Source organism: Euprymna scolopes, chromosome 2 (genome assembly GCF_053919585.1).
Source record: "Euprymna scolopes isolate OS-2025 chromosome 2, ASM5391958v1, whole genome shotgun sequence".
Taxonomy (NCBI): Eukaryota; Metazoa; Mollusca; class Cephalopoda; order Sepiida; family Sepiolidae; genus Euprymna; species Euprymna scolopes.
Genome location: NC_136483.1, coordinates 136,707,137 through 136,720,326, shown reverse-complemented (window position 1 = coordinate 136,720,326; position 13,190 = coordinate 136,707,137).

Sequence of the window (13,190 nt, the reverse complement as noted above, 5' to 3'; positions counted from 1 at the left end):
AATGAAATATTATTCGTATTCGTATTAGATTCAATATTTATTGCATTTTTTTTCATTTTTCCCCCTTTTTTTGCAATCAACATAGAACATTCCGCATATTATCACTGGCAAAAAAAAGCAGGCGATAAAATGCATCAGTGGACGCCATTTTGGCTGTTAAAGCTTTCGTTGGCTTTTAAAAGAATTATTCATATTTAGGTTTACTGTCATAAATTTTCAATATAATATAAATAATTTTAATCATTGGAAGTGTTTTGTATTAAACACACACACATACACACATAAAGAGTGGCTGAATGTATTGTATGCGTTAACAAACAATGACAACAAATAGAGAAACAAATTAATGTCATATATTCAGTTTGTTAAATTTACGCTCAGTAAAAATAAAATTAAAAAACACAATAATAAGTTATAGATTTAGTTTATTAATTTTCATTAACACTATTATACGCCGAAGAATGTCTATATAAACAAAAAAGGATATATTATAAAGTACCGGGTGGAACGAAAAACCATCGCTCTAAGAAATACAACATGATTCCATTTCCGTTTGATGAAAACCGGTTTTCTTTTCTTTTTGGTGCTGACCATATACTAGTTGGCCAGTTGTGTGCAAATCCCAAGAGCGATGGAAGCCTTCTATCATGTCTAAAAGTGACACAGTGTTTAAGGAGCGAGATCGGAGATGCGCCGCTGTATAACGCATGCTCTCTACCGATCCAAATTATTAAAACTGGACCATTGTCAACGCTCTCAAAATGCATCGCTGGATTGCCACGAACAGACATAGAAAAAGGTAGGCTATTAACATCAATGTAAAAGCGAGAAAAAACTCAACTTTATAGGTATACAGCAGGTAAACCAGGCGCTGCCCGGAATTGAATAATAATCAACGAACGTTTCACATTCCTATAATTTTTTTTTATCGATTGATTAACTGCTTTAGTTGGGGACCCATCGCGGTGCACCCAGAGGAAGCTTCATATGTCTCCCCGCAGTGACTTAGTTCACAATACATTGTACTCTACATTGCACTGTAGAGAACCTACTGCTGATTTTATAAAATTATTTTTATATATAATGGCTTAAATTAAAGTTTAAAATGTAAAAGTCAAGTATTATGCCTCAATTAAGCTCTAAACAGAAACATTTATTTCAAAAGCGCCTCTGTCATATGAAAGAACCTACTGTTTATTCAATACGCCTGGCATTACTTCTTGCTCGGCAATTATGGCTTGAATTTAAGTTTAAAATGAAAAAGGCAAATATCATGGCGAAGTTATGCTTTAAACAGAAACATTCATTTCGAACGCGTCGCTGTCATATCAAATAACTAATTGTTGAGTTTATGGTAATAACACTTCTCAAACGCACTTGTGAAGTTAGAGGGTTTAAGGAGTTAATTTTGGTCAAAATCGCCTGTTCCTTCTTCCATCGGATTATTTCGATTATCGATTATCGATATTTATCTAAGACATTCCGATACAAAACCTATCTAAGAAAGTGCCATGTACATAAGGTACTTACATGTGAAATTTCATAAAAATCGCCAGCCGTTTTCGAGTCTATAGATAACAATTTCACACACAAAGATGAGTGGTCTCAGCAATAACAACAAGTGCAGGTTCACTTATTTGGATTAATCGAACAACTGTTCTTATTTTGAGTGTTATTCTCACAACGATTCGGCCGATATAACCTCCGAATTTCTTCAGGTGTATGTTGTTCAACTCTGGAATCTTTTTGTCAAACTTGAAAATCTGCAGCGAATTTCGAACAGAAATCATTATTTACTCCACGGGGTTAGCAGCTCTCGTTTCGACCGATGAGAAATTCTTAAGTAAACGCAAAGACCCATGGCGTAAATCAACTATATATATACACATGTCTATGTCTGTCTGTCTGTCTGTCTCCGTATTGAAAGCTCTATCTCCTCCGGAACTAATGATCACAAAGCGGCACTAGGGGCCTCAAATGGTTGGATTTTTTACGAACCGTTTTTGTGTGTCTTCAGCCGGTTAGAATAGTTTTCAAGGTGTCAAAAAGGAGTTCAAATTGAAAAATATCCTAATACATTTTGTACATTCATCTTTATTTATATTTTTTTAAATTTTTAATCAATTCATATGCGTATCACGTTGGTACACTGGTAACGTCACCAGCTTTGAATGCTACAGTTTCGGTTTCGATTCTAGCCGATGGCACCCAAAACTTGTTTTTTTTTTAAATACGCTTAAATATGATATTTTAATGTGTCTAAATTTCGTATATATTATTATAATATAGAGGAACGAATAATAGGGTAATATAAAACATACAACAGTACAAAACATAAGTTATGGGTTCAGTTTATTTAGATAGACAACAAAAACTCCTAGAACAAAATACTATATAACAAAAGAGTGTAATCTTTATTTGATTCAGTTAACTCACTTCCATTCGATGCTTCCATTCAGTTCCGAAAATCAATGGATACCCTATGTTAGGGTAGCTGCGCGTGTAATTATGAAGCAAGGGTTGCGCAATCCCCAACCCCAACCATACCTCTCATCAATCGGCATTGCTTAAGTCCGGTGACAAGGACAAGTTTAGGACGAGTGAAAACAATGCCGAGATAAACGGAGAACACGTACAGCACGTGGAATCCCTAAATGGTCACCCATTTTAATAATGACCATGCTCAACGTTGCTTAACTTCGTTGATTTCACGGGAACCGGCGTGTTAACGTAACGTGATTCTACCGTATATAACACTGTCATAAATTGAGAATATCTTAATGGACGATAGAGCGACGTTTTATACAGTACTACATAACATGCTCTGGATTTAGTTTTGTCACTTTTAATAAAAGTCAGCAATGAAATCAAACACTGGAACAATATAAGAACAAGTAATATATGGTGATAGAAAATAATTTTTAATGGATTTTGTTTATTCACGTTTATTAACATTGTCGCGCACATAAAGTATGTCTGTATGAATATTAAATGAACAAGTAAAACGGCGATACTAAAAAAAAAAAAAAATCCGAGATTACATTTATTTACTTTAAAACCAACAAAGCAGACAGAAAAGTAAAAAAAAAAAAATAGGACAATAAAAGAAGAGTAATAAAAATAAGTACGTGCAATGAATTCAGTTTATTCATTTTAATCGATGAAAAAACAAAAAAAACAAAACAAAAAAAAACAGGTGTAAGATATCTACAATCAGGCTGCGTGTGTATGTAACTACCTTCAACTTGCCACTTGGCCTTCATGACAAGATCAAAGTGTAGTATCTATTCTTCAGATGCTGCACTTCTATTTCTTGTTCTCTTTCGCTGGAGGAGAAATCCTTCACGACTGAGAAAATTTTTATTTTTGTACCTTTTCTCCACGTTAAAAAACGACCCTGGTGTCTAACTCTGTCCCGTGGGGAGGCATAGTAAATAGGTACCTTCAACTTGTCACTTTATAGGGCTCGTTAGATGAAATCAAGGATGGAGTACTGTTGCCACATCTGGACAGGAGCTTCTAAGAAGATCTTATTCTGCCTTGATAGAGTTCAAAAAAGATTTTGTAGCCGATTAGGCGATGCTCTTTTCCCTTCCCCGCAATCTCCTTCCCACAGAAGACACCTTGCGAGCTTGTCTCTACTTTATCATTATTTTCATAGCTCGTCTGCGCTCCAATCTATGGTCCTCCCTCGCCAAATGTCACGAGAAACACTCGTCTAGCTGAAAACACTATCAATAATTTCCCCCACTCTTTATCTGTGCCTAAACCTAAACGTAGATTCCATGAACAAAGTTTTTTTTCTTAGAACTGCACACCCGTGGAACTGTCTTCCGTTTTCATGCTTTCCAGCTGACTACAATATCGTCGTCTTCAAGTCCAACGTAAACAAGTTCTTGATGAGCCGTTCCCCTTAACTAATCCAATTTATAAGATTTCTACTACTAACGATTACTATGACATTGTCCCATTAACTTTTATACACTTATTAACCCTTATCTTTAAGTGGCCCCTGGGCCTTGATAACTGGTGACTCCTATGTAAAAAACAAAATCATTCGATCATCAAATCCGTGGCATAGAAAGATGTAGCTGCATAACGTGCGTTAGATTTTACGAATCTCTGATTTGGTAATTCATTAATACGATTTTGATGCAATCAGTTCCACTAGTTTGCACAGGCATCGATTGCAAAATTAATTGCTGGATTTTGATTTTGTCAAATGATACTAAACACAATACTCTTGTGAGTTGAATTAAATCTTTGCTTTAGTAAAAAGATTTTTTTTTTAAATTAAATATAAAGATATGCAACGAGCAGAGATATTTGCTGGCATTTTTTTCTCTACATCTAAATCGAACGATAATAACATGACAGCTATTACTGCGAAACCTTAGCATTTCTATTGCAGAATAGAGACCCGGTTGGAGTAGAAAAGTTTTAGAGGTCAAGAGACCAGCGAGTTACATCTGGTGGAAGTTGCTAATCACATGATTTCCGGTGGGAGCTCCCTTTTAAATTGAAAGTTATGTTTACTTTCAGAAGAGTCTTCGACGGGTACCTAATTTATACAAGTTGTTTTTGGTGGCTAATTGATCCATACAAATACATAACACGAAAGAAGTTTTTGGTGTCCTTGTCCTAGAGATGAAAAAAAAAGCTTTTGGTGGGAAGCTGATCAATGGAAGTCATAGACTTTGCAATTTTGTAGGCAAAGAGCAAATATGTTTCTCCTGTGAATACGAAAAATTATGTTCTAAAATATCCAATATTTTTATCGAGCAATTCCGGTTTCTGATTGGTTGCTAGCAGAACGTGGATCCATTTGATTGGTCAATTTCTTATCGCCAGTGTGTATAAGTCGAACCATATCCTTTTCTTTAATCATACGCTCACTATATACAGGATGAGTCATGGAAAACGGACGTTTTTTTTTAAGGAAAACCAAACTCTGCGAATATTTCTTAAACAGGTTTAAAGACTACCTTCCTCACTCTCTATTCCTTATTCCAGAAGAGAAAGGAGCCTTCTAAAAACATCCGTTTCCCGTGACTCACCTTGTATAAAATAATATTGCAACATTCCATCTTATTTTAGCCGATAAGATTTTAAACAGAAGACAGAATAATCACATTCACATATCAGTTCTGGTAAGATGCTCAATCTTAAGCGACATGGAGTTTAGTCAGTGCCAGATGTACGACTACTTGAGAATGATAGGTACTGCATGATAGGTACTTCTTATGATGTAAATACGAGGTACTGCATGTACTTCTTATGATGTAAATATGAGGTACTGCATGATAGGTACTTCTTATGATGTAAATATTTATGTGGATAGAGACCGATGGGGACATGTAAATGCTTTTCTTTGAATAAATCAGCGTATCCCACCCAAGAACAATACAATATCACATATCACCAGTTCGTTTTAATAATCTGGCGTTTTTCTATTTTTTTTCAAAGGACTCACCATTTATCAAGATCCAGATACCACTCGAGGATAAGGATTAATAAAATGGAGACAGAGCAACGCATGCGGATATGTGATGTAGCGAGACAAGCTATTTATTTATTTCGCTGTCCATGTCCCTCTCTCTTTACTCTCTTTCGATTACTGTTGTCGGTCATTGTGTGCTATCACAACAGCTGTTTACCATTAATTTCTCTTGGGCAATGAACGTTAGCCTTCTTTGGAATTTTATCTATACTCTAAGTGATTTTCTCTATATCCTATTTTTCCATCTTATTCTTAGTCCGAATTGGTGCTCATCACGTACTTATTTATTTATTTTTATGTAGAGAAGGAAATTATTGGTTTCTGGCAGCTTCGATCCCCTTGGACTCGTGTGATGTACTTTATATATATATATATATATATATATATATATATATATATTATTCAGAATAATGATTCATTCAAAATTGAAATAACACAAAACTATAATAGTACATCTTGAACTACATTAATTAATAGTCTAGTATAAATTGAGTATACTGAAAAAAAGCTAGATCATAGACTCCAGGATCTAAATTTTGTAATCTTTGTATCTTCGAAGCAGTTAATATTATAACTTTCCTTAACCTATAATAAATGCCAAAATTGAGTTAGTTTCAAAATGTAAACACAAGGAAAAATTTAAATACAGCCAACTTAAAATAACATAGATTATCCTTAAACATTTACCGTTTGAAAAAATAAAACCCCCACTACTTATTACTATTCACCTAATATACTACATTCCTTTTAGCTGATATACTAATGTCCTTCTATTTCATACTGTTTAGTAATTCACCATGCACGCTTTCACATATTATAAGTTGAATCCCAAAACGCTAATTTTACTTCTAGGAATTAGCGTGAATACTGTATTAACACTGTTTTAACACCCCCTAATCAATACCATTAAAAGCTAAATTTTCATACGCTTTAGCAGATAATATAGTTCCCTGTTGGAAAATATTTTCCAGCTATATACATATTTGAAAATGTAAAAACGCATAATACTCGAAATGCATCATCTCTGGTACTTGTTAGTAATCATTTTTTACCATTATTATTATTATTATTATTATTATTATTATTATTATTATTATTATTATTATTATTATAACTAATATTACTACGCACATCGTATTTTTGGTATTTCTTTATTTAAAATAAAATAAACACATTATAAACGGGATACGAATGACGGCATTTCACAGACGATCCTAGGTTCACAAAAACTGTGGCGGCGAAGACGGTGCCTATGCTTAAAGGATTCATACACGCAGGATAATGTTTAACATTAAAACAGAATTTGATATCTAAATGGTGACGTTACTCGGTTGTAAATTCATTCGGCAGCGTAAAAGCGGTTGTCCCAAAATTCCAAACGGGAAAAATAACTGATGATATTTAGAGGTAAATCACTTTGGTGTAGGGGGCTACTATCAGGGGAAAACATCTACTGGGGTACTATGTAGGGATTAGGGCAGCGAGATGTTGGTTCACGTTGCACTTGAACTTATGCATGTCAGTACAGTTGGGGAAGCAGTGACCTGGAATGGAATTCCAAAATCTAGCTGTTCTGGGGAAGACAATAAATAGAGTTTTTGTTTTTTTTGTCTCCTAATGTCTGTATCTAGAGAGGTTAACAAGTTTGTATACCTGGGTAGTGTTGTCAGCAGGGATGGAGGAACAGATAAGGATAGTAAAATTGAACACCCTCGACAGACCCGACAAGCTGCAAAATCCCACCCACACACTGTAGAGATCCCTAGATGTAAAAGATCTTTCTACTCCAGTAGTTTCTTCCCCAGAACAGCTAGACTTTGGAATTCCATTCCAGGTCACTGCTTCCCCAACTGTACTGACATGCATAAGTTCAAGTGCAACGTGAACCAACATCTCGCTGCCCTAATCCCTACATAGTACCCCAGTAGATGTTTTCCCCTGATAGTAGCCCCCTACACCAAAGTGGCAATGTGCCTTGTTTGGGGTGAAAATGTAATTAAAAAAAAAGTAAGTGCCGGATAAGCAAAGCCAGATACGCCTTCAGCATCTTAAGACTAATCTGGAGAACTACAGCTTTCACATCGCGGAATAAGACCCGGATTTTCAACAGCAATGTGAAGTCGGTTCTACTCTATGGCTCAAAAACATGGAGAGTGATCAAGACCAACATCCACAAAACCCAGACATTCACCAACAGATGTCTCAGAAATATCCTAAACATCAGATGGTCAGAGATTATATCCAATGAACAACTGTGGGACAAAACCAACCAAACCTCAATGGAAATAGAGATCAAAAACGAAAATGAAACTGGATTGGCCACATTACCGGAATGACATGGATCGAACTGAAGAGGACCAGCCAGAACCAGATTGAGATTGGCTGCAGTTAAGTTCTCAACCGCCCCCCCCTTTACAAATTGGTCCACCCGATCTTGAACACCCTTCTTTTAGGAGTCATTTTCGCATATGAATAGATGCAAAGAAAGTATCATACACTTTCTTGAACCAACTTGTCTTATCATAATGTTTGAACTAGTATATACTCTGATCGAGCTCACATTGCGATTTAGTTGTGTAAACAGGTCTTACTTTCACTGTTCTGGAAAATGAGACTGCGCAATTGATCAAGTAAAGAAGTGTGTATGAAGAAAAAGTTATGCTAGAGGAGCTCTTTCAAATATATATATATATATATATATATATATATATATATATATATATATATATATAACTACGCTTTTTGTTAGACATTTATTTTGAACTGGGCAAAGTGTGCGGTGTCTACAGTTGCATTTATCTTGTTCGTTATTAGTATTTTTATTTATAGTATGGTTGTTCTTGACCGGAGTTGGTTTATTATTATTATTATTATTATTATTATTATTATTATTATTATTATTATTATTATTTCTGCTAGTGTAAGTTTTATTTTTGTCATGGTGTCTACTTTTTTAGTATTTTGTTATTATATGCTTTAATTATCATCTCTAAATTTTCGCGACAACTGTAGGATAACTTTAAGGTATTTTTATTGAAGATTTTGTGTAAGGGGTTAGTTGCGGGAAAGTGTTTTTCAATAAGATCTAGAAATTTCTTGCCAAGTTTTGTTTTTAACATTTGATTGTATTGGGCCGTATACCAGATTATAGTTCTTTTTCTTCTATTTTTAATTTTTATTATAGTTATTGGTGTTTTGTTGCTTATATTTGATATCGATATTTTTGTATCCACTATTTTTTAGGGTTGTTTCGTAGATATTGGCTGACCTGTTAAATGCATTTTCATCGCTTGAGTTATTACTGAGTCTACTTACGACCGAGTTAGGAATGTCTTTTATAAGTGATGGTGGGTGATTGGACTTAGGGTTTACGTAAATTGGAGTAGCGGTATCTTTTATGTATGGTTCATATATGTTTTTATCTAAGTTTAACGTGACGTCCAGGAAGTTTCTTATTTTTATGTTAGCTGATACGTCTGCTTTTAGGCCTAATTTTTTTCATTTCCTTGTGTATGATTTTTTAAAAGTTTTCTCGCTCGACTTTGTTGGAGTTTTTTTTATTATAGCTAGTCCGTCATCTCTATATTGGCCGATATCCGTAGTATCGAATATGCTTGTGAGGGTATATAGAATGAATACTCCCACAAGATCTGATGCCTCTGCAGAATCCCTGGCACCCATCGTCAAATCAAACGAATTTTTCATTTTAGTTTTTATCCATTGGTTATTGTTATTGATTTTCTACATTTTTTAATGATGTTGATTTCTTCTGAGGATATATCAGTGTATGCCTCGGCAAATTCTAGGGCAACGTTAAAAAGTTCTTCGGATATCGAGGGATAAAAGTCTATGATGTCAAACTGTATAAACGTACGTTTATCTTTGTTTTCTATATTTTTAAACCAGGTGATTGCTTCGGTAGTATTTGCCCACTGGTTTAGTTCTAGGTCTTGTTTGATTTGTTTTGGTTCGATTTCTCACGAATAAAACGCGGAATATTCTGAGTAGCTTAATTGCCATATATATTTTCATAATTTATTACCTAGCTCTACCTATGTATTGAGCACTGTTGACGTAAATACTGAAAATTTTGGTCGTATCCCACTCCTTCACAGTTGAGATCCTTAGATGTAAGAGAACCTCTACTCCAGTAGTTTTTCCCCAGAACCGCAGGAGTTTGGAATTCCCTTCCGAGTTCCTGCTTCCCCAACTGTACTGACATGCAGAAGTTCAAGTGTTACGTGAACCGACATCTTGCTGCCCAACTCCCCACATAGTACCCCTGTAGCTTATATCCCTGATAGTAGCCCCTTACAGCAAAGTTGCAATGTGCCTTGTTTGGTGTGAAACTGCAATAAAAAAAAATATATCTATATATTAATTTATGTGACTAAATGAAATAATATATATATATATATGTGTGTGTGTGTGTGTGTGTGTGTGTGTGTGCGTGCGTGCGAGTAACCTGGTCTGTTTTTGTGCAGCACGGTCTCTATTAGACGTCTTGTCATTTTTTTTATTTACAGACTTAACTATTAATGTATAGGAGATTCGATTTTGGTTTGGCCCGTAAAAATAGCGGCTAATGGGTCAAAATAAAAACATGGAGCTTGGCAGGCGTAAGTCGACGTAAAATGCTTCTTTAGCGATGGGATGAGCAAATATACTTTTATATGTTAAAATCGATTAATTTCTATCAGATGTTAGCTCAGATAGTAACGAATAACGACGGAGCGCTAAATGTTTTGGTTTCGATTCTAGCTGATAGCACCCAATTCATATTTTTTCGAACTTTTTAAATCATTACTATATATAGAGTACAATATAATAATTAATAGAGAATTGGCTTTATAATAATAAATACGAAATCTGCATAATACAAATTATCGTATTAAAGCGTATTTTACGATCGAGCCACGCCGGGTGACGTGCTAGTTTATGCATCTTTAAAAATAAAATTTTGTAGATGTTAATATGTATGAGCATATTTTCTGATGATATTACGCGGTAGATCTCTTTATCAAATATATAAGGAACAATTTTTGTCTTTTTTCTTCTTATCTCGGAATATATTCTTATTGGATATCTGGCTTAACACGGGGTATTACGCCATAAAGATGTTACTTAAGTAAGTAATGTTTTCCTCTCTTTGTATTCATATTTTAATCTAAAACTACTGAATTTGTCTATATATGCATAAACTTATTAAATCGTAACTGATGCATATGTATACAATAGACATCAGTAATGAAATCATAATTAAGTAAATTTCAGTGTGTATCTATCTGAAATATACTTATCTACATTGCTATTCTGCCAAAGCTAACTTCAATTTAAAAAAAATTGCAGAAAAATATTTTTATTATACAAATATGTGGTCTAATTCAAAGATTAATTGTTTGCATTTATAATTTAAATACAATTTTGGGCGTATGCCCTCACGAAATCAACAGGTTCAATTTTCACGACTTTACGCTTTAAATTAAGCTGTGTTGCGAAAATAACGCGTCGAATGTTGTCTTCGAACTAGTCTATTGTGACTGGTTTATCAGCAGCATAGATATGGGACTTGGGATATCGCCAAAGAAAATACTCTAATGGGCTAAATCGAACGAACAGAGCGGCTAGTTGACATGGCAATTTCGTGAAATTGTTCGTTCATCAAATGTTTCTCTCAGTAAATCAATCCTATCGTACACATTGTGATATGTGGCTACGCCCTGTTTAAAGCACGTGGTAAATTTTCAAACCAAACTGTACCCAAAATAACCGATAGTCGCGAAATCTGCTATGAAAGAAAAAAAGAGTTGTCGATTTATAGTTGGTCGACTCTAAAAAACAAACTATCTACCGCTGTCTCTGTCTGTCTCTCTTCGTCTCTCTCTAATATAAATGTAAACTGAAACCACATACATTAATTTGTAATAACCACAATGGCCATGCTCATTGCTGAGACTGATTTGAAAAAAGAGAAAAAATATTAAAAAAAAACAAACAAGAAAAGCACAAACAATATTTTCCTTGCGTATACGAATCCCTTCATCAGCACAATATGTCTTTGTCAAAGTGCTACAGATAATATATAATTGGACTCTGAAATAATTATAAACACAAAAGAAAACCGAGAATAGAAGCTTTGTTTATAGCAGTTTACACAAGTAGATATGAACTGCTGTGTTTGTTTTACTGTACACATAGATTCGAAAAAGTTGTCACAAAACAAATATAGAACAAATAAATGTTATCAAAGGCAAGATAAGTTACTTTTCTACCTAACTGGATATGTTTTTAGTGTTTATATTTAATGTAATATGTTTATTCAGCTCGAAAAACATACAGTGTTTAACGATCTATTGGAAAATTTAAAATGGCGGCCGAATTTCTCTAAGACGGGAAGTTTGAGGAAATGAGTTATGAATAAAAAGACAGACAAAATACTGTTAAAAACCCGCTTAATATATGTTACCGTGACATAGGCTGACATATGTTCGGCGGGTGTTTAACAGTATTTTGACTGTTTTTTTTCCATGGTTATGCTTAACCATATTACTTCTTATGCTCGCATTTTTCTGTTGTAATCCATGGATTTTCTAGGCTTCAAGTAAATTCACTAATTCTTTGTTTAATTCCAGTCTTATTTTTTGTCACCATAACCATAACGTACACACGAAACAATATGCGGCACTTGTCTGCTTTCATTCTCTCTGTTTCACTTGTTACTTCTCTTTTCGCGAGAGCGGTGAATTAGTAGCAACACTAGTCGCCGAAACAACAGTCATAAAAAATGTTACATAGTGTTATCATTGAAGTTCTCACTAGGGTTATCATAGAGGGGCACCAAATTGACGTTTGTTGTATAACATAAAAGGGGAGGACCATAATTGTATTTGTTGTCATGGAATGATTATTATTAGAATGAAAGGAGACCATGCGTGTCATAAAAGAATTCCGTGTGCGTATGATCGTCTAGTTTCATATGCTGTTGTGTGTGTTCATATCTAATTGTTCATATGCTTTTATGTGTGTGTGTTACATGCATTTTCTTCGACATACCTTACTTCATGTGTCGTCGATGTTGATCCATCTGGAATTCATCTTCTCTTGGAGGGAGACTGGTACCTGTTAGACGAAGATTTATCACTCCAAGACGATGAATTCGTTTTATAGTTTTTTATTTTCCTTCCAGATGTCGACACAGAATATGGAAGTGAATCTTGCTTGCTTTGAACACGTCAGCGTCCCCCACCAACAGTGAAGGGGAGGGAACAGCTATTAATCCGTCCGTCTTCTTCAAAACCCAAATCCAGTCTCACAGATCTAGCCAACCTGACCACGTCACTCATACGTAATCTGGTCAGCTGACCCTCGGTTCTGGTAAACGTGTCTACACTCCACGTTTACTCACCTCTCTCTCTCTCTCTCTCTCTCTCAATCCATTCTGTAACAAAAAGTCACTCACCTCTTTACGAATTTTTACGATATTGAACACCAGTAAATTCATCATAACTCTCGTTTTATTGAACGAAAATTCAAAATCAATTTTCACAATACAGCTGATAAAGTGATCTAAAAAGTGTAATAATTGTTTTAACTTTGGTCGGAAAATGAGTGAGGGGTAAAGATTTAAAACGGTGCTAAATGACTAAAACAGCCACTTTGCCATATATTCAAACACTACCATGTTTATATA